The 20,196-nt window shown below is 48.3% G+C and overlaps 1 long non-coding RNA gene across 1 annotated transcript; it reads left to right on the top strand.

Annotated features, from left to right (window-relative positions):
- The first annotated feature begins 655 nt into the window (after positions 1–655).
- On the top strand, positions 656–1,392 carry LOC132531201 (uncharacterized). Its single transcript, XR_009544040.1, has 3 exons — positions 656–779; positions 876–966; positions 1,226–1,392. It is a non-coding gene; the product is annotated as an uncharacterized LOC132531201 (long non-coding RNA).
- Positions 1,393–20,196: the final 18,804 nt, after the last annotated feature.

The following is a 20,196-nucleotide window of genomic DNA, read 5'->3' as shown; positions in this document are numbered from 1 at the left end:
AAACATTACCTTTTATTATAAGCTCATTATTCTATTTTATTTTGAAAGCATGTACTATATTGAGGTTTTTTTTTTTTTTTTTTTGCAGTACGCAGGCCTCCCACTGCCGTGGCCTCTCCCGCTGCGGAGCACAGGTTCCAGACGCGCAGGCTCAGCGGCCATGGCTCACGGGCCCAGCCGCTCCGCGGCATGTGGGATCCTCCCGGACCGGGGCACAAACCCGCGTCCCCTGCATCAGCAGGTGGACTCTCAACCACTGTGCCACCAGGGAAGCCCGAGGGGTTTTTTTAAATGAAAAAAACTGTAACCTTCATATATATTCCATGATGACTCAAAGATACAACTGTGTAGTTGGTATAAATATTTTATGATATATTTTGATAAAATATGCCTTAACTGCCTTATTGAATAATTCACTTTGAATCTGAATGAAGTCACATGTCATTTGATCTGTTTTTGTCTGCAGAGAAAGGATTTCTGGATTTTTTTTCTCCAGAGACATGCTGGGATTCGCAGTCATTTTACATCACTGGCTGCTCAGGCCGGAGCCCACAAGGCCACCTTCTGGACCACGTCCTGCCCTGAGGAGAGGGCAGCAATCTGCCGCCGGAGGCCCTGCCTCTGCCTGTGGCCGCGCAGCTCCGAGGACCAGCTCCCCTGGGCCGAGATGCCGAGTGCACTTGAAACCAGGCTCATCTCTGGAGGCTTGGAGTTGCAGGATTGCCCACAGCATCTTCTTTCCTTGCTGGCCAAAGCAGAACACCAAACGCTGCCGCGGCGTGAGTAGGAGAAGGAGAGAAACTAATACCTACCCACTCATCAGGTCACCGTCTAAATAAGCGCACAACCTCCTGGCATTTTTCTTGTCCTTCTAGATCCTGGGAAAGCACGTCTGTGGGTGCTGTGTTTCCATCACCATAGTTCCTACAGGCCGTCTCCCTAAAAGTGCTGCAGGCCCTGCCCCAGGTGAGAAAGAGTTACTTGCAATTATTTCATGTTATTATTATACAATCAACCATCCTTTAAAAGACCACTTAACCATGACATCTTTTAATGACTCGACGTAGCCTTGGTCTTAGCTGTTCACTTGAAATAACGAAAAGAGGCCGCTTTGCTGGACTTGAAAAGCCTTCACACTCCCTTCACGCCATTAACGCACGTCACCCGGCTGGGTGAGTCCTGGGTTGTGGCGTGTGCGGGTTCATGATGTGTTTTTCCCTTCCAGGCTGATGAGACATCACTCCTGCCGGAGGGGTGTTTGTCTTCACATGACCAGGACAAGAGACGGGGCCAGAGAGGATCTAACTTCCATGGAATTTTTTTCTAACCTGACACTGCGATTTGGGGGAGCGGGCCATTTTTATTCTTATTTCAAATTCTCTGAGCCATGGATTTCTCACAATTTAAGAATCTTCTTAGGGACGTCCCTGGAGGTCCAGTGGTTAAGACTTCGCCTTCCAATGCAGGGGGTGCAGGTTCGATCCCTGGTCGGGGAGCTAAGATCCCACATGCCTCACAGCCAAAAAACCAAAACATCAGGCAGAAGCAATATTGTAACAAATTCAATAAAGACGTTAAAAATGGTCCACAGCAAAAAAAAAAAAAAATCAGAAAAGAAAAAATACAATCTGCTTAGTATTTTAACAGCCGTTTTAGGAGAAACTTTTGCATTTTCTAGCCTCTAGTTTAGATACTGAAATTCTAATCTCAAGAGCTGTGTACCTCTTTACCATGTTCAATTGCCTCTCACCTTTTGGCTTCTGATCCTGGAAAACAGAAGATGTAAGTTTGTGGGTCAGCATATCAGCTCCTGGGATGACACTCGGTTTCCCAGGAAAGATTCCTGAGAGAAAGAAGATGAAATGGTCTTTATCTTTTTGACAATCCCACCTGGTATGTGGGGTTTTTTTTAACCTTCAAAGAGAACATCCAGACTTGAGGATTCTGAGGGTTTTTTTTTTTTTTTGCGGTTCGCGGGCCTCTCACTGCTGTGGCCTCTCCCGTTGCGGAGCACAGGCTCCGGACGCGCAGGCTCAGCGGCCATGGCTCACGGGCCCAGCCGCTCCGCGGCATGTGGGATCTTCGCGGACCGGGGCACGAACCCGTGTCCCCTGCATCGGCAGACGGACTCTCAACCACTGCGCCACCAGGGAAACCCGGATTCTGAGTTTTGACCTTCACGGTTTTAGATCCGATCTGCCCGACACAGAATTGGGACTTTTCCATTGTCCATGGAACTGCCAAAGCATGGAAGGTAATCTTTTTCACTTATCTCGGCTAAAAACCACCAATTAAAAAGTTGCTTCTAATATAAAAAGCAGCTCAAAACTACACAATAGGTTTTGTTAGAAAACATTTAAATTTTTTTTAAATTTTAGAGTTTGTTTATGAAAACCGGTCATCTGTCTCAATTTTTTATTTTACGAAATAAAAGTAAGGGAAAGATTTCTGAGTATGTGAAGAACTCTATTAATTTTTTCTGGGCAATTAGTTCAGAGAGAAGAATTGGTGTTTGCTGGATGAACAGATATAAAATCATAGAGCATTAGGGACAGAAGGAATGCCAGAATCGTTTAGATCAAGTCCTCTTGGGTAGAGGGAGGGAAGCCCAGTGAGGCGCAGCGGGTCACGCCCCCGCCATCCCACGGCCCCTCCCCTGTGGACCCAGCCAGCCACCCACGCTCCGATCCATCCTGGAATCCAGCCCAGGAGAATCACACTTGTGAAGGCCTCACTCTGCTGCCTCTGGCTCAATTTGCTTGCAAACTAAGCTTTCCGCAGATCAAAGACCCCTCCCCCCTGTGGCCCCGCCCCTCCAAACCACGTGGATTCTGCTGGAGCGATTGTGCCTTTAGTGTTGCCCTCAGGGCTGGTGGCACCCAGTGGGACTTCCGCCCAGCTCTTCTGAGGCCCAATCAATGCTCTTTCCGAACCACCTTCTGCTGGGAAAAAAGTAGTGTCCAGACACGACAGCCTGGGATGAGCGGGACTTTTTACTGAAGAGCCGCTCTGGGGTCCCCAGCCCGGAAGCTGCGCGGAGATCTCAGTGTCTGCTGAGGCGGCCCTTCGGATGCGCCTCCTTCCACCCCGTGGTCTGGTGCTTTGCAAACCGGAAACATTTCTTTTTTCTAGAAGTCAGAAATATCCTTTTGAACCAAACAGTTCCAAATGCTCCACGATTCTTGACATGGCCCTGAAATGACTGGCCCCCTGCCTTTCCAGTTAGTTTTTGCTTCTGTTCTGGGGGTCTTCGTTGAGTGCGGGTGTTTCTGACGCCCTGCTGACAGCCCACTGCCCTGGGAGGGAGACCGCGGTCCCGCAGACGTCTGGAGTGCGGTCCTGGCCCTGTCTCTTCCCGAGGGGGCCTGGTTCGTCCTGATGCTCACGTTTTATGCACAGCCGTCTTTATAACGAGTATTTGCTGCCGGTCTCTTGCAGCTCTGAGAGGAGCAGGCTTTCTCTCTCAGGGCATCCTTATGAGGCATCCTCCCATCTCAGCCCTAAGAAGTGGTGATTTGGCAAGGATCCAACTGATTTGATTAATAGAGACAGGCTACCTGAAAAATTTACACTGCAAAGTGGATTTTTTTAGACGCTGAGCCACTCCACCTTGCCAGTGGTGTGCGTTAATCAAATTAGATGGAAAAATGCCAAGACTCCATTTGCTGTCGTCCTGCGGAGTTACAGCCCAGGCAACGGACGAGATCCTGGGTTGCCTGAGGTCTGTGACAAGGGTTGGACAAAGAACTTGGCTTCTCTATCCATCCTTTAAATTCAGGCATTGTTTTCTTTTCCCCAGAGGTTTTCAAACTGTGTCTCTGTTGTGAAATCCTTTATATGCGTAAACTTTTAGGGAGAAGCCCAAGAGGTAAACAGAGAAGACCTGGTTGGCCACACGCAAAACACCGTCCCCCCCAGCGTTGAAGTGCATGTGGAAATACACTGATATACAAAAAAGTTATCCTCGACCAAATTCAGCTATGCAATTTGTGTGGGTCAGGGAAAAGAAGAAAGAAAATAGACGGCGCACTCAGATTAGGATAATTCGAGGAGGTTTGCTTAAAAAAGTGTGGCCCAGTGCAGGGAACCTAAGTGCGGGAACTCAGGCCAGGAGCGGAGAAGCTGCGGCCGTCCTGAGACCCAGAGGGAGACGGGCAGGGAGAGGGCATCGGAGCCTGGAGGCAGGGAGCGGGCCGTACAGAGCAGGCTCCACGTCCAGCTCTTCACTCCGCTGGCAGGGCCTCTACAGCCTCTCAGAACTGAATGATTCCAAAGGCTTCCTAACAGGCCTTCGCACTGTGGAGCTAACTGTCCTGAAACCTGGTGGGAGGTCAAGCCTGGAAGCTCCCACGATGTTCTAGTCTAGCTCACTTGTGCTTCTTGAGCCCTGCTAGATCATCCGTGCCTGCGATGATAAAGCCAATGCTTTTATCCCCTTTCCTCCCCCTGGAAACCCATCTCAGCTCCATGGAACTCTGGGAGTTTGCTAGGTCTTCTAATGATGCAGTAAAGTCTACTTCTCAGAAACGTCCGCTGTTTGCTCTTAGTTGGAGGAGTGCAGAGAAAGCCAATTCTCTCCTTCATACAAGAGCCATTCGTTCCTACATTCTAACACCCAGCTACCCAGTGTCCACCTACCTGGATGCCTTCCACCTGCCCAACTGCTGGCGAGCCCTGCTTGCCCCCTGCCAACCGGGCCAGCTGATTGCTTGGCACACAGAGAGCCCTCAACAGATATTCATCGATGAGTGAATACATCCTGCGTGTGATTTCTCCTCTGTGATACTCTCCCGTTTCAATTATTTAAGGGAAGTGATGTGTGACTGCGGCCTGAGGCTCCTGCTGGTTTAGTAACTGCCAAGGCTCCTTATCCTGAGTGTTATTCTAACTCCAGTGAATGTTTTTTTTAAATTTTCAAATCAAATAGTAGAATCTTATAAAGATTAAGGATGTGTGAGTCTTCTAGGGCTGCCATAACCCACTACCACAGACCGAGTGGCTTAAACAACAGAAATCTATTCTTTCACAGGCCTGGAGGCTGGAAGGCCAAGATCAAGGTTCAGCGGGGCTGGTTTCTCCTGAGGCCTCTCTCCTTGGCTTGTAGACGGCCACCTCCTCCCTGTGTCCTCATGTGTCCTTTTCCCTCTATGCATGCGTGTCTGCGTCCAAAGCGCCTCTTCTTATAAGGACTCCACTCATTTTGCCTTAGGACCCACCCTAAAGGCCTCATTTTAACTTGATCACCTCTTTAAAGACCTTCTCTCCCAATACAGTCACATCCTGAGGTACTTGGGGTTAGGACTTCAACATGTGAATTTTGGGAGCGCACAATTCTGCCCATGACAGAAGGTCACCCAATTCAACCTTCATTCTGGTCGCTTTGCAGAAACGACTTCCAAAACATCAGTCATACGTGTCCCTGCCAGGCACCTGCTGGGGTCCCTGTGAGGATGGACAGCTCACATTTCACAAGCCAGAATATTCCTTTTTTTTTTTTTAAATGTTCATTGGAGTAGAGTTGATTTACAATGTTGTGTTAGTCTCAGGTGTACAGCAACGTGAGTCTGTGATACATACATACATACCCACTCTTTTTAGCTTCTTTTCCCATAGAGGTCATTACAGAGTACTGAGCGGAGTTCCCTGTGCTGGACAGTAGCTCCTTGTCAGTTACCTGTTTTATACATAGTAGTGCGTATGTGTCAGTTTGAGTACTCGAGTTTCTGCACACATTGGACCACAGTGGTCATCCCTGAACATTCTCCTTTGTCCTCCTGCTTTAGAAACGGCCAGGGGGAGGGGACCATTCCTTCTGCCACGGGGGAGCTGCACTTACAGACAGACTCAGCTTCACCGCTGACCCACAGCAAAGGAGGTACCTCGACTGGGCCCCAGCTGAGAGCGCTCGGTTCAGAACCACTGGAGAGTGACAGCCTCAGAGGTCCTTTTCCCACGCGAATGTGGAACCGGCTCCCTTGGCCAGGATTTTCCCAGGGCGACTGCAGCTGGAAAGCCCTCCCCCCTCCCTCTCACACCTCTTCACGGAAGTATCCGTTCCTGAGTCCCACGCAGGAGCTCAGAATCTACATGCTCCTGTGTGTCCCAGCATTTCCATAGTTCCTTCGTGTTGACACGGGATGAAGCCATCCCATAAATGTGGGTTAATAACAGACAGGCCTTTGTTCTTCAGAAGGGAGTCTTGCAGCAAGAGAAAGTCGTGCAGGCAGGCCAAGGTCAGGGCGGCTGACGCGGGTCACCCACTGCTCTTGGCGACGTCTCCGGCCCCGGGAGGCCCTCTGACCCCGCAGGGCAGCGTGCAGGCCGGAAATCGCCGGCTTCCTTCCGGCCTCGATCAAGCTACATGTCCATATTTCCTACTCACATTCATGTTTAATAGCACGGAGCCAAAACATTTAAAGGCATGCTTCTAATCACGACTCCAAGTTCAGGCAAGTCTTCCACGGATGCCTTTCACACTGTGCGATTACACTCCATCTGCCACCTCCCTCCCCGCCACCCCCCCAAGCCCTGTTGGGCTCTGCCTTTGGGAGGCCAGCCCAGGGGCTTCTGGTTGGGTTTGGACAGTGGCGAGAAGCTGCAGGAAACTGCAAGACGGGAAGAGAGGGGTTGCGTTCCCCCCAGCCACCCCCGCCCTGCTCAGGGCCACGCCAGGACGCCAGCTACCTCCTCCAGGAAGCCTCCTCCTTCCCCAGGTCTAGGCGTGATGGGCTGCTGCCCGTGCCACCATCTGGATGCCCTCGTGTCTCTCCTTGAGGCCCCTCCCCCTGCCCACAGCCTCTTGACCCGGCTGACCTGGATTCCGTTTCCTGCCAGGACCGTCACGATACAAACCCTCTGGAGGAGATCCCGAAGGAGAGAGAAAAATCTAGTTCTCATCTCCTCTGACCGTCCCAACTCATACCCTGAACGTCAGTGAAACTCTTCTACCTGGGGTACCAGAAATCAGAGGACTTCAACCCAACTGCGCATCAGAATTACTCAAAAAAAATTTTTTTTCTTTTTTTTAAAGCATCAGTATCTGGGCTCCACCCTCAGAGAGTCTGGCTCCTTTGACCTGGGGGACAGGGGGGGTCCACCCAGCCCTATGCAGGCGGATCAGACCGTAAACATCGGGCTGGGTGGGGCAGCACCGGGCCCGGGCATCGCCTGTTTAAAGCTTTCCAGGTGATGTTGACACCGGGCAGGCCGAGAGCCGCCGTCCTGAACACGGCTCTTCCTGCCACGATGCTTAGCAGGTGCTTTCCCTTCTCTGTGGAACAGGCCCACCTGCCCCCTTCTCATCACAGAATCATCATGGAACCCCCCCTCGGGAGCCCATCTCGCGTGGGCTTTTCCATGAAGCCATTTCTCTCCTCCATCCCAAGCAGGGCTTGGTCATTCGAACACTCGTGGCATTTATCCCCCCTTGTGTCACTCCTCTTCCCAGGCCTCATGTGACAGCAACTGGCAGTGGCCTGGTCTCACGATGACCGTGTGTGTTTGGAAAGGACCTCACGGATATCTCCCCCAACTTCCTGCTCAGTGAGGGAGCGAGGCTCAGGCAGTACTGGGTCTGGGGTCTCTGGGGTCACGCTTGGTGTCCTGTTAGCACTTTTCCAAATTAAAAAGGCTGGAATTGATTCCAGATCAAATTCTAAGGCTCCTCCCCTTACACCTCCCTAGCCGTGTTAACTCCACATCGCTTTAAAATGTTTTGTAGAAAATCAATTCTATAATCACGTTTTAGAACAGAAGTGTTTTATTTAGATGTTACATCTGAGTATTAATTAATTGTTACAATCCACAGTTACAAACACTGTGTTCAAAACAATCCAATACTTTCAATAAAAACCCTGATTCACTTGGATTTCAGTCTCAAATGCTACTACATGAAATGCACTTAAAAAAAATAATAAACTGCTTACTTGCTTCTGGGAGATGAAGTCATGTGGCGGTTTCCCAGGCTGGGCTCAGGCTGTGGTCTTCGTTGAACAGTGAACGAGCAGTCCCAGCATCCTTTCTCACCTTCCTCTCCTCCTCAAATGCTTCAGTACCCTTTAGCCTTGCTCTGGAGTCTTGTGTGCCGGCCCCCGATACTGTAATTACACTTAACTGATAACTGTGGGTGTGAGTGATGGCCACCTGCTCCTTTCAAATGTTCCCCACTCCTTGCTCGTCTGTATGTCAGTATTTCTTCTTCCACGATTTTAGGGTGCCAGTGGTTGGAAGATGCACGATTATCCTCTATACCACTGAGGACAAAAAATCTGAGACAAATAAACAGGCAAGCTGTCCATTGTAAGATGCCGTTGACCTGCCACATGTGCCAATGTCAGAGGTGTTAACGTATGAAAAGATGTGTGCCCTAGAATCTCTGAGATAGGGGCTCCAGGCCATCCTTGCTTCCTTCCTGAGAGCTGCATGTTGACCCCATTTCTGCCTCCCGGGATTGTCCAGAGTGGACTCTGGATTCCAAATCCGTGATCCTTCACTGAGGCCACGTCACCTTCTTCCTCCTTTTATGTAACTATCATCTCTCATTAGGCTACTTTGCACCCAAAGAGGCATTTCCATCCCTTAAGAGGGGAGTTTTCAAATTGGCACAAGGAGCTTATATTTTGTGTAGTTATGACAGAGTCAAGGATCTGGAAGACAGGATCTTCCAAAGGATCAAGTTCAGTGGTGTCTTCCCTCAGCTCATCTGGGAGCCTTTTCTGAAACACTCGGTTACTTCCATGGCAGTAGCTGAAGTTATTTCCTGTGACAGAAAAGTTCGTTACATTATCCCATTTTGAAATGGGATTGTTTCTCAGTGGAAAAAGAGTAATAAGTATTACGTACATTCTCGTGTTGCTCACAAGCTGAAATGACTTTTTAGGTTCAATTGCTTTCATCTAAACTTTTCTTTACTGTGCAGAATAAAATAGAAAATCTATTATTTTCAATGCCTGCAAAATTTTTCTTAGATTTCTCACCAGTTCTAGAATACTCAGAGACATTAAAAAATAATACTGAGGGGCTTCCCTGGTGGCGCAGTGGTTAAGAATCCGCCTGCCAATACAGGGGACACGGGTTCGAGGCCCGGTCCGGGAAGATCCCACATGCCGCGGAGCAACTACGCCTGTGCGCCACAAGTACTGAGCCTGCGCTCTGGAGCCCGCGAGCCACAGCTACTGAGCCCGAGTGCCACAACTACTGAAGCCCGCGCGCCTAGAGCCTGTGCTCCGCAACAAGAGAAGCCACTGCAATGAGAAGCTCGCGCGCCACAATGAAGAGTAGCCTCCCCTCGCTGCAGCTAGAGAAAGTCGGCACGCAGCAACAAAAACCCAGTGCAGCCAAAAATAAATAAATTAATTTATAAAATAATAATAATACCGAGGACGTAGGAATGTGTTTTCTGTGATTTGACATGAAGGGCTGTCCCTTGTGAGGATAGAACCAGATGTCTGTTCTCAGCAACGTCAGGCATTCGATGCTGGAGGAGGCCACAGCGCTGAGACCATCACGTGGCAGACAATTTAGATTCCCCTTTCCTAACTGAGGTCATGTTCTCTTTTGATGTTTAAAATAAACTGTTTCATTTGGTCTCTATGATCCTAATTTCTGGTAGATGAAACGTTTGAGAACTTGAAAATCGGGTCCTTTTTTTCCCCCTTGTAGAATGAACCAGAGACAGTGCATACAGGGGTGAGAGGCAGAGGCCTGGCCTCCAACCTGGGCTCTTCAGTTTCTAGCTGGGTGCCTCTGAGCAGGTTGCCACCAGAGCCTCAATCATAATAACAATCTCAGAGGGTTGCTGTGCCCATCAAAAGAGCTGGGTAATTAGGAACAGCCAGCATTGTTTTATTTTATGTTTATCTTATTTTATTTTGCTATCAACATTTTAAATGCACCTACTGGGCTTCCCTGGTGGTGCAGTGGTTAAGAATCTGCCTGCCAATGCAGGGGACACGGGTTCGAGCCCTGGTCTGTGAAGATCCCACAAGCTGCGGAGCAACTAAGCCTGTGCGCCACAACTACTGAGCCTGTGCTCTAGAGCCCGCGAGCCACAACTACTGAGCCTGTGTGCTACAACTACTGAAGCCCATGAACCTAGAGCCTGTGCTCCACAACGAAGAGTAGCCCGCGCTTGCCACGACTAGAGAAAGCCCACGTGCAGCAACAAAGACCAAATGCAGCCAAAAATAAATAAATTTGTAATGAATAAATAAATGCACGTACTCTTCAACCCAGTAATTCCATTTGCGTTTATATTATAGGAATTTACATTACAGATATACTGACACAATTGCACCAATATGTGTATGTATACACACCTACTAATATGGAAATATTCATGTACTTGTGTATGTAAAAAAGAAAAAAACACCAGAAAGAAAAGTAAAAGGCCAACTGTAATGTGCTGCAAAGAACGAATATTCTTAATACATGAGAGGCCCTCAAACTTCATCAAGAAAAGAACACCATATTATAAAAGTGGGCAAAGAAGTAAGTATTCAATTAGTGAAAGAAGAAAGTTAAGTAACTGCTAAACATGTGAGTATATGTCAACATTCACCAGAAATAAAACACACACTATAAAATAAAATAAGTATATCCTATGTGTCCATTATAAAATTGGCAAGATTTTTAGAGATAGTAATAGTTATCATCAGAATCTGAAAGTGAGTTTCCCATGCCCTGTTGACAGGGGTGTAAAAGGTACACACTTTCTGGAGCATATTTTAACAACATGGATCAAACATCCGAACCTTTGCATCCCCTCTGACAGAAGAGTTCCTCTTCTAGAAATTTATCCTGAGGAAATAAATATATTTGTACTCAGAGATTCGCCTACCTTGGAACAGTGTTGATAGTAGGAGAGGGAAAAGACATGATTTAAATTTGCAACAATAAGAAATTGCTTCAATAAATTATAGAGAAATACTCTTCAGTCACTTAAAATCATGCGACAGAAAGTATTCGTTGACCAGAAATTCGTTCCTTGCCCTTCTCTCCATCCTAACTCCGATTCTTCTCTGAGATCTGGGTTCAACCCCCAAACGTCCAGAAACAAGATCCAGAAAGTCTGGGAAAGCCTCCTCCCCGCAGTGTCACACACTCGCTGCGTCCCGTAAGTCTTCTCTGAAGCACGTTTCATAATCCTCATTAAAGAATTATTTCATTTGTTGGCTTTTGGTCTGTGGGTCCCACTGGAACGTAAGTTCCAGAAAGACAGGCAGAGAAGCTGGGTCTGGTTCATGCCCCTCAGGCAGCCCGGTGCTAGAACCGTGTAGGCAGGAGGAGATAAACTTTAACATGATTCATTCGGGGGAGAAAAACGTATCTTGCTATGTGTGTAGGAAGATAACACTTCAGAATATTAATATTTGGGGTGTCTTTCTTAAATATGCACATTTCTCCAAGTGTCATTTAGAGGTATTCAGATTGCCAAGAGGAAAGATAGAATTGAAGATGGCTGTAGCAGGAATGGAAAGAGAAACAGCCAGTGTGATTTCTTGATCTCTAAAATAGGCTCTGGAAGCTGGCATCAGAAGCAATGGTTTTGAAAGCCCGCGCTTTTGATTTGGAAGTATTGGCTTTTGTTTGAGAAAAGATTCTTGAGACTCAAAAGGGAAGGCCCAGGAGCATTAAGGCCTTGAGTTTACCTCAATAAACTGGATGGAAAAAAGGAGGGCCCGGATAAGGGTCACCCGCAGAGGCATGGGGGCTGGAGGAAGCCAGCCTGTGTAGCCGCGTGGAGGAAAGGCCAGGCCACACTGGGAGGCGGCCGGAGCTTCCGGTCACCTGCACTGGGGCCCCTGTGGGCGATGAGCCCACACATCACGACATCTATGTCGAGGGACCCTGAGAACTGACATTTCTTTGAGGTCTGCTAGGTGTGACTGTGTCAAGTCTTAGTTTTCTAATATATAAAATGTAGTAAAAATGCCTAACTTCTGAGGCCAATGTGAAGAGTCAATCTGTGATAGTATTTGACAAAATAGATGGTTGATACAATGAATGTTATGATAGCCTGTATCCGTTTGACATTTAGTTTTTATTAGTTTTGTATTCTACATGTAGCTTTCTGATTCAGTGGATTTGCTTTGCAATGATGTTTGAGCACAAGCTCCCTGAGAGCTAGAATCTTTTTCCTCTCAACAATCACTAGGTCTTAAGGGCCTTTAAACTGAATAAACTAAGGCAATTGACCTTTAGACGTTTCTCTTGTAGGAAAACACTAAAAGACCTCAAGTATGGTAGTTTCAAATCCTTACTCTTGTGATTTTTCTTATTGCATTGACTGGGACTTAGAAAAAGTGTTAGTAAACATTCTTGATTCTTCCTGATTTTAAAGGAATATTTATATCAGAGATTATAAAGGGAAACAGAAAATCAGTGGTTTGTTTTTTCATCAGTGGGAATAAAAACGCAAACGATCTGATGGCAAGTTTTACTTTGTCTACTCAGTACCTGTGGGATCTGATTTAGATTTTTAAAACTTTTCTGAGCCTTCGTTTACTCAGCTGTAAAATAAGGGTAACACCAATACAGGATGTTGTGAGGAACACAAGAGAAAAACCCAGGAACGGCACCGGGCACCTACATACTCATAACGGTTCCCCCTCCTGTGGCTTGTCCCACCTCGGCAATTCTCTAAGGGCTTAAGGCCATCCTTGAAGGAGCTATGGAGTTAGGCGTCTCCATGTGCTTTCACTTGTGCCTAGATTTGTATGTTAGAAATGGCACTCACGAGAGGAGGAGAGCCTCGCCGACAGGGCTGTGCCCAAGGGGAAGTGTGGCTGAGAGATACGGGAGGGGTTCTGAGGTTCCCCTGTCCCTCTGCCCTAAAGCTCCTTCTGCCTTTCAAAGGAGCACAGGGCAAAGCTGCGGGTGGACCCTTCTTCCATTGCTTTTGCAAAATGAATTTGTCAGTAAAAGTCATTTTCTAGAATGTCCAGAGGCTCCCCCAGAGATTCAATTACAGGGAATAGAATTGGCTGGTGGATGTGAGAAAAGTGTAGCCGGGGGAAATAAATGATTTAATCCCCACTGCCTTGCAATGGTTTTCTTCTCTTTCAGTGAACTGGAGGAAATGCTGGGCCCTTATTTGACATAAGGCTTTGTTATAAGCCTATTGGTTTCATCAGAACCTTACTGTTTCCTCGTGTGAGTTATTTCCTTCTGCTCTTTGCTGGTGGGATGGATTTAAAGTGGGTCTAGGGAGCCTCCAGACACCACGTGGATTAACCCTCATGTTGGAGAAGTAACTTAGAAGCCAGAGGACCCAGATTTTATTCATTCTCCACATTTATCTAGTGACAGCCCTGGCCCTGAGCTGAACTCACGGAGTTTTGTTGCTGTTGTTTATTTTTTTTTTATTGTGATAAATACACATAATGTGAAATTTACCATTTTAACCATTTTTGAGTGTACGGTTTAGTGTCGATAAGCACATTCACTTTTTTTTTTTTTTTCTGCACCGCACAGCACGTGGGATCTTAGTTCCCCGACCAGGGATCGAACCTGCGCCCCCTGAATTGGGAGTACGGAGTCTTAACCACTGGACCGCCAGGGAAGTCCCAGCACATTCACGTTGCTGTTGTGTAGCCATCCCCACCTTCCATCTCCAGAACTTGCTCATTTTCCCAACCTGAAACTCTGTCCATTAAACACTCACTCCCCGCCTCCCTCCCAGCCCCCGGCCCCCACCATCTACTTTCTGTCTCTATGAATTGGACTTCTCTAAGTGCCTAGTATAAGGAGAATCATAGAGTATTTGTCTTTTTGTGACTGGCCTCAGTCACTGAGCACAGGTTCATCCGTGTTGTACCGTGTGACAGAATGTCCTTCCTTTTTAAGGCAAATAACATTTTGTTTATCCATTCACCTGTTGTGGGACAGTGGCTTTTGTGAATAATGTTGCTATGAACGTGTCACCTGAGTTTTCAGTGAAGATAGGTAAGAATTTGAATAATATTTTTTAAAAATCTCATTTGAGTGGTTAGTGTTTAACCAAATGGGACACGGAGTGACTGAGGTCACAGGGCCACTGGGAGGGGCTTAGTCACCTTCCTGAGCCTCTGTTCTTGGTCACTGTAGTTGAATCATCACTGGCCTGGTCCCCATTCTCTCTTGGGAATTATCATAGGCGGGAACTGTCTGGGGGAGACTTCATCCAAGGCCTGCTCACCAGGCTCACACGTAGCTTTGCGCAACCCCAGCAAATACCAGAGTCAACTGGACACACTGTAGAGATGTGGTTACACTTGCCCGCCACGAGCTACTAAGAACTGCAGGCCAAACTTTTAACAGGTGACATTTTGATGCAAAATTCTCCATGTGTCTATGCTGTGATCCTGGGACACGTACCAGTCAGTTTGGATAGATAGTCTCTCTCTCTCTCTCTCTCTCTCTCTCAGGACAAAATCAGTACAGAGCTGTAGCTGCCCATGTAGTCAGGTGAAATAGGAACCAAAACAACAAGGCATATTAATACAAATAAGAGGCCAAAATGTCCCAGAAACAGATTCGTGTTTGTTGGGTATGGGTTAAGGCTTAGGAGTGAGCATGTTGGAAGGCTCTGTTACCCGCAGTCAAGGCTTACGTGGAGACAAAGGTCTGGGGTGGAGCGAGCCTCTGAGCTGATGTCTGCGGGCCCCTGCAGCCTGTGAGTCCTCACAGCCACTCTGCAGGGAGCTTTACTGTCCATGTCCTGCAGGTAAGGACGCTGGACCTCCTGGAGGTTAAGGGATTTCTCCAGGTTCACGCAGATCGTAATTGGCAGTGCTGGGACTCTGTTTAATCCCAGACCATTTCCTTTCCCATCCTTAATCCAGCTCCACAGGACGTATAGAAATTAGGAAAGATTCATAGTCCGTGTTACGTACAACAGTGGTTCTCAAAGTGTGGCCCGCGGACCAGCAGCTTCACATCAGTATCACCTGGAAATGTTAGAGATGTTGGTCCCCAGGCCCACCCTCGAGGTTTGACTCCAGTGCTCCGAGGGTGGGCTGGACAGTCTGTGCTTTATGAAGCATCCCACCCCCCCGGGATTCCCCTGTTCCTCACGTGTGGGAGCGCTGAGTGATGAGACCCCGTCGGGGGAGCTGTGGAAGGTTGGTCCTTTCACGCCATCCAGGTAAGAGAGGCGGTGGGACGGGAAACGGCTAGGAATGGGGACGGGTAGTGAAATTCAAATGCAGCCCAGACAGTACTGTGATCCCAACTTAAGATCACGCTGTGAGGTTCACACACGGGACTGTGTTAACTCTGACCTAAATTTTAATTTAGCCAATTACCCTCTTCCTCCTTGCACAGCTCAGCTGTCACTTCCTGCAATGACTGACCTCAGGTGTCTGGCATGCATTGAATAGACAGTACCTCCTGTCTCTGAGGAATGTCGATTTCATCATCGACAAACACCTCCCCCAACCCCCAACCCCTGCCTGCCACCTTTTCCTGTGCTCACAAACAGTAGAATTTTTGGACAAAGAGTTTGGTTCTCTCGATGCATGGAGCCTGAGGCGGATTCCTAGCAAAGGACAGGACAGACGCTCAGGAATTTGCCATCCAGTCATCGGATTTGCGCAGTTTCCTGAGGGTCTCTTGGGGACCAGGAACAATGAGATGCAGGTTCCAAATGTTTGAACAAGAGTCAAAGGCAATTTTCAGTCAGTCAGTTGTCAACGGAAGTAAAATAGATGGATACAGGGACTTGACATTGCAAAGCCCTGAAGATCTGACGGTGGTCCTTACAGGACGGCCCAGAGATGGAACGACCTCCCGCGTGACATCCTGACGTCCCCCCGTCCCGTGGAAGGACTCAGTGAGTGAGTGGCAGGGGCGGGACATGAACTGGAGAGATGGTTGGCAGAGAGTGTCAGGGTGGAAATTTGTAGGAGGGTGTTTTCTGGCCTCCATCCCTTGGGTGGGGGGCTTCCGGGGGTGTGAGATGAGAGGAAGCTGGCAGACAGTGACAGCCCTGCTGAAATCCAGCTTCCAGGAATGCTTTGTTTCATTCCACATCACATGTTTGCCAATGTCATCGTAGCCTTGTAACCACACAGGAAAGGTGAAAATAGCCGTGCTGGGGTCACAGTGAATGGGGGTCTCTGAACCAGATCAACAAGACTGACTCAGCAGGAGCTGCCTGTGCATTTAGGATGCAGGAGCCCTTGATAAGGATGTTCACGCCCTGCACGGACCAGTTAAACCTGCAGAGCCGGGGAGACTGGGGTGGGGGCTTGGTGGGGGAGGTTAGAACCTGGTGGCTGTCAGAACCTGGTGGCTGTCAGAACCTGCCTCTTCTGTTACTGACCAGACCTGGGGGGGCGTGGCTTCCCCCTCCTGAGGCTTGTATCTCCTCTGAAAGGCTGCTTTGTAAATACAGGTCAAATGCCTGCAGCCCTGGCTGGTGCTTTAAAACTGTCAGCCTCAGCTATTGTTATATAAGTACGCAGCCTGATTATCTGAGAACCAGGGTCAGTGTTAAGGCATCTCAGATATCCGCAAAATCGTGAGCAGCCATCTCAGCGTGTGGATTTATTAGATCAGTAACACTTCGGATGTTATAATATCCCAGCAAAAAGAAGGGAAATTAACATCTACTGAGCACACAGCCCTGCAGGCACGTGTGTGTCCCAAACTTTCACAGTCCTTACACACACACTGAACCTTATGACACAGTTTTATTGTCCTTGGTTATAAATAAAGAAACAGAGATGTTGAGAGGTAGGTCTGGGTTCACAGAGGCAAGAATTTGAGCCGGGATGCCTGCCCTCCCTGCCTCACGCTGGACTCCTCGAAGTTCTGTCCATTTCCTTCTCACGCTCACCTTGCCCCAGACCCTGCCCTGCCAGCCACCTGAGCTCAGGGCTGCTCTTTTCACCACGTGCCCAGAACCCAGCGCGGCCGTGCCCTCCGGAGCTCGGCTGGGAGCCTAGTTTCCTGTCTCAGACGGAGTTCTTGTCTGGGAGAAAAGGCACGGCTGTCATTTTGGATTAATTTGTGAACTGGCTCATTTCAAAAGTCATAAGAAATTAAATCACAAGCATGGAAGTAAAGGTAGAGAGACAATCACAGCTGGACTTGTATGACAAAGCATCACTAGCAGTTGCATGTAAACGGAAAAGCCAACAGCCATGGGGTACTTTTATAGTCAATGTTTCCACAGTTCATTTTGAAAAAAAAATAATGGGCTTTCAAAATTTTTGAGTTTTTCCAACAGTATGACTACAGAATTCTCAAAAATGCAGAGAAAATGATCAGAAGCTCCTATCATTTGAAGATATTTGTCTTCTTAGGACTTAAGTACTTCTGTCAACAAACATGTCATGAGAAGAGGGAGGAGGGACTCTGCATTAGGGGCAGCGTGATCAAAAGTACAAGGTGTGGGACTTCCCTGGTGGCGCAGTGGTTACGAATCCGCCTGCCAATGCAGGGGACACGGGTTCGAGCCCTGGTCCGGGAAGATCCCACATGCCGCAGAGCAGCTAAGTCCGTGCACCACAACTACAGAGCCTGCACTCTAGAGCCCGTGAGCCACAACTACTGAGCCTGCGTGCCACGACTACTGAAGCCCGCGCACCCTAGAGCCCGTGCTCCGCAGCAAGAGCAGCCAATGAGAAGCCCGCGCGCCACAACGAAGAGTGGCCCCCGCTCGCCGCAGCTAGAGAAAGCCTGCGTGCAGCAACAAAGACCCAACGCAGCCAAAAATAAAATAAATACATTAAAAGAAAATAAACTTAAACAAAAAGGTATAAGGTGTGAGGCTGTGTAGAGGGGACACAGGGAGATGGGTGTTGATGAGCTGCAGAAGGTCTGATGGCAGAAACTGGGCCAGGAGGTTAGCTCGGGGCTCATGGCCAAGGGGCACCGTCCACTCTGCCAGCCCACTTAATGCATCAGGGTCACAGACCCAGTGCCCAAGGCCTGCAGACTTTACAGGGCCTTTGAGGACTGAGAGAAAATGATTAGCCCTACACTAGGGGTAGACTCTGCAGTGGAAGTGGGTAACATGACACCCTGCTAACCAGGCAATGGGAACTCCACCCAAGCCTTCAGCAGGTCAATGTCAGAATTACTGTACCTGAAACGCAGTCTGATGTCTCTTCATGCTGCAGACCCCCCAACCCCGGCTACTCAACAGCAGCACCTGGAGGCCTGGAGCCCTCACAAACCCCCGCGTCCACCGCGCTAGCGGCAATGACATCCCCCTGGTTCCTGCAGCCAGAAGGCTTGGAATCCTCCCTGGTTTTCTCTTCCACTCGCATGTCTCACCAGGAAACTCTGTAGCTCTGGCTCCAAATGATATTTGGAATCTGATCAACTCTCACCCTCTCATCTTTCCCCCATGCCTGGAAGTGTCCCTGTCGCCCCCTCATTCTATCCTCAGCCCAGGGGAGGAACTCTTCCTCCACAACCACCAGAGCTGCCCTTCCCTGCTCAGCGCTGCTGTGCCGATCCACCTCCCTCGGGGTCAGAGCTACAATCCTCACAGGGGCTCCATCTCTCATACGCTCCCCTCCCCCCGGCCGCTGAGAGCCTCCCACCTGGGAGCTCTGGCTGCACTCCTCCCTCTGCCTGACGTGCTGGTGCCCTACATACCCACGGGCTAACTCCCCTCCTTTCCTGCATATCCCTTCTGACTGGGTTCCTATGCTGAGTGCTCTGTTTAATTCTGCACCCCTTCCCCCCTCACAGCCACCAGCACTCAGCGCTCCAGTCTCGGCACTAACCACCTTCTAACACACGGAGTAGTTTATTGACCTACGTTTACGGTGTGTCTCCCGGGCCAGAGCGCAAGCTCTGGGTGATCAGAGCCCTTTGTTGGGTTGACCGGAGCATCCTTGTTTCTGCAATTCTTCCTGGCCAGAGACTAGCCCTCAACAAATATTTGTTGAATAAACGGTGGATGAATTAACTTGGCAGAAGCGCGGAAGATTTCTTGGAGGAGGACAAGGCGTGTGCCGGTAGAAATATCCACCTGAAATTCAGAATTCTGCTGAAACGACAGATCCGGGCTGAAGATACAGAGTCTGACGGTGTAGGCCTAGAAGGTGAAACAGCAAAATGAATGTGTATAAGTTGTGAACCTTCCTTTTCCCGTTTAAAGAAGCACATCAGTCTTCATGGCGCTGGCTGCAGCTTTCATAGTAGTACATTAAAGTGTTGTGTGATTCCAGTGGGTGGTTACACAATAACCATGTCATATCTGGGGGCATCTTGAGTCTAATTTTTGGCTGTTACGAATGACTGCTATGAATATCTTTATGTTTATAGCCTTTGCTGCATTTTGAATCATTTCATTAGAAGAGATTGTCAAAGGCTAACAGAAAACCAATTTGACGGTTCTCCATGAGGGCTGCACCAGTTTCACCATCTCAACATTGTTGGAACATACACGATTCACCCTGTTACTGGCGACACTGCCAATTAATATATGGAAATGTTGGCTTGTTTTCAATATGTATTTCGTTTTCTGTACGGTTTTTATTTGCATCCTTTCCTTGATTATTTACTTGAAGCGCACTTTTTGTTTTATCAATTTGTATTAATCATTTGCCAATCTGAGAGGTTAAAAGTGCTATTTTAACTGGCTTTGTCGTATCAGGAGTAAAGTGGACATTCTTTCTCGTGTTCAGGAGCCATCATATTTCCTCTCCCATGAACTTCTTCTATCTTTTGTCTTTGGCCTCCATTTTTAATATTCAGTTAGTCATTCAATTTTTCATTCAGTAATTATTTAGGAAGATATATGGTGGCCAAGGTTGTTGAGGGCGCAGAACAGATGAGGATAGGAGGCTCTGCTCCACAAGGCCACCCAGGGACCCAGGCTCCTTCCTTGTGTTCACCCTCTAGGCTGTTGTCCTCTCCACATGGCCACTCTGTTTGCCATCAGCAAGGCTGAGTTCTGGTCTGAGGGCAGGAGAGAGAATAAAGAGCTTGCAGTTCTCTTTGTAAAGGCACCTGGAAGGTGCACGGTTCACCCACCTGCCAGGGAGATGGGAGCACAGCTGGGCATCACCTGAGCTGTTCTGCTATAGCTCAGAGGTTTTATTTAAGAGACAGGGGAGAATGGACCTAGAGGAAAGAAAAGTGGGCTGGGTGTGTCCAAAGCACTGGCAAAGTTTAAAAGTCAAAACTAATGCATGTTTAAAGAGCTGCTTGGAGAAGAATTCTAATACCTCTGATGCTTCACCTTGAGAATCC

This window comes from Lagenorhynchus albirostris, chromosome 13 (genome assembly GCF_949774975.1).
Source record: "Lagenorhynchus albirostris chromosome 13, mLagAlb1.1, whole genome shotgun sequence".
NCBI classification, from domain to species: Eukaryota; Metazoa; Chordata; class Mammalia; order Artiodactyla; family Delphinidae; genus Lagenorhynchus; species Lagenorhynchus albirostris.
This window is presented reverse-complemented; position numbering and strand designations above follow the sequence as displayed.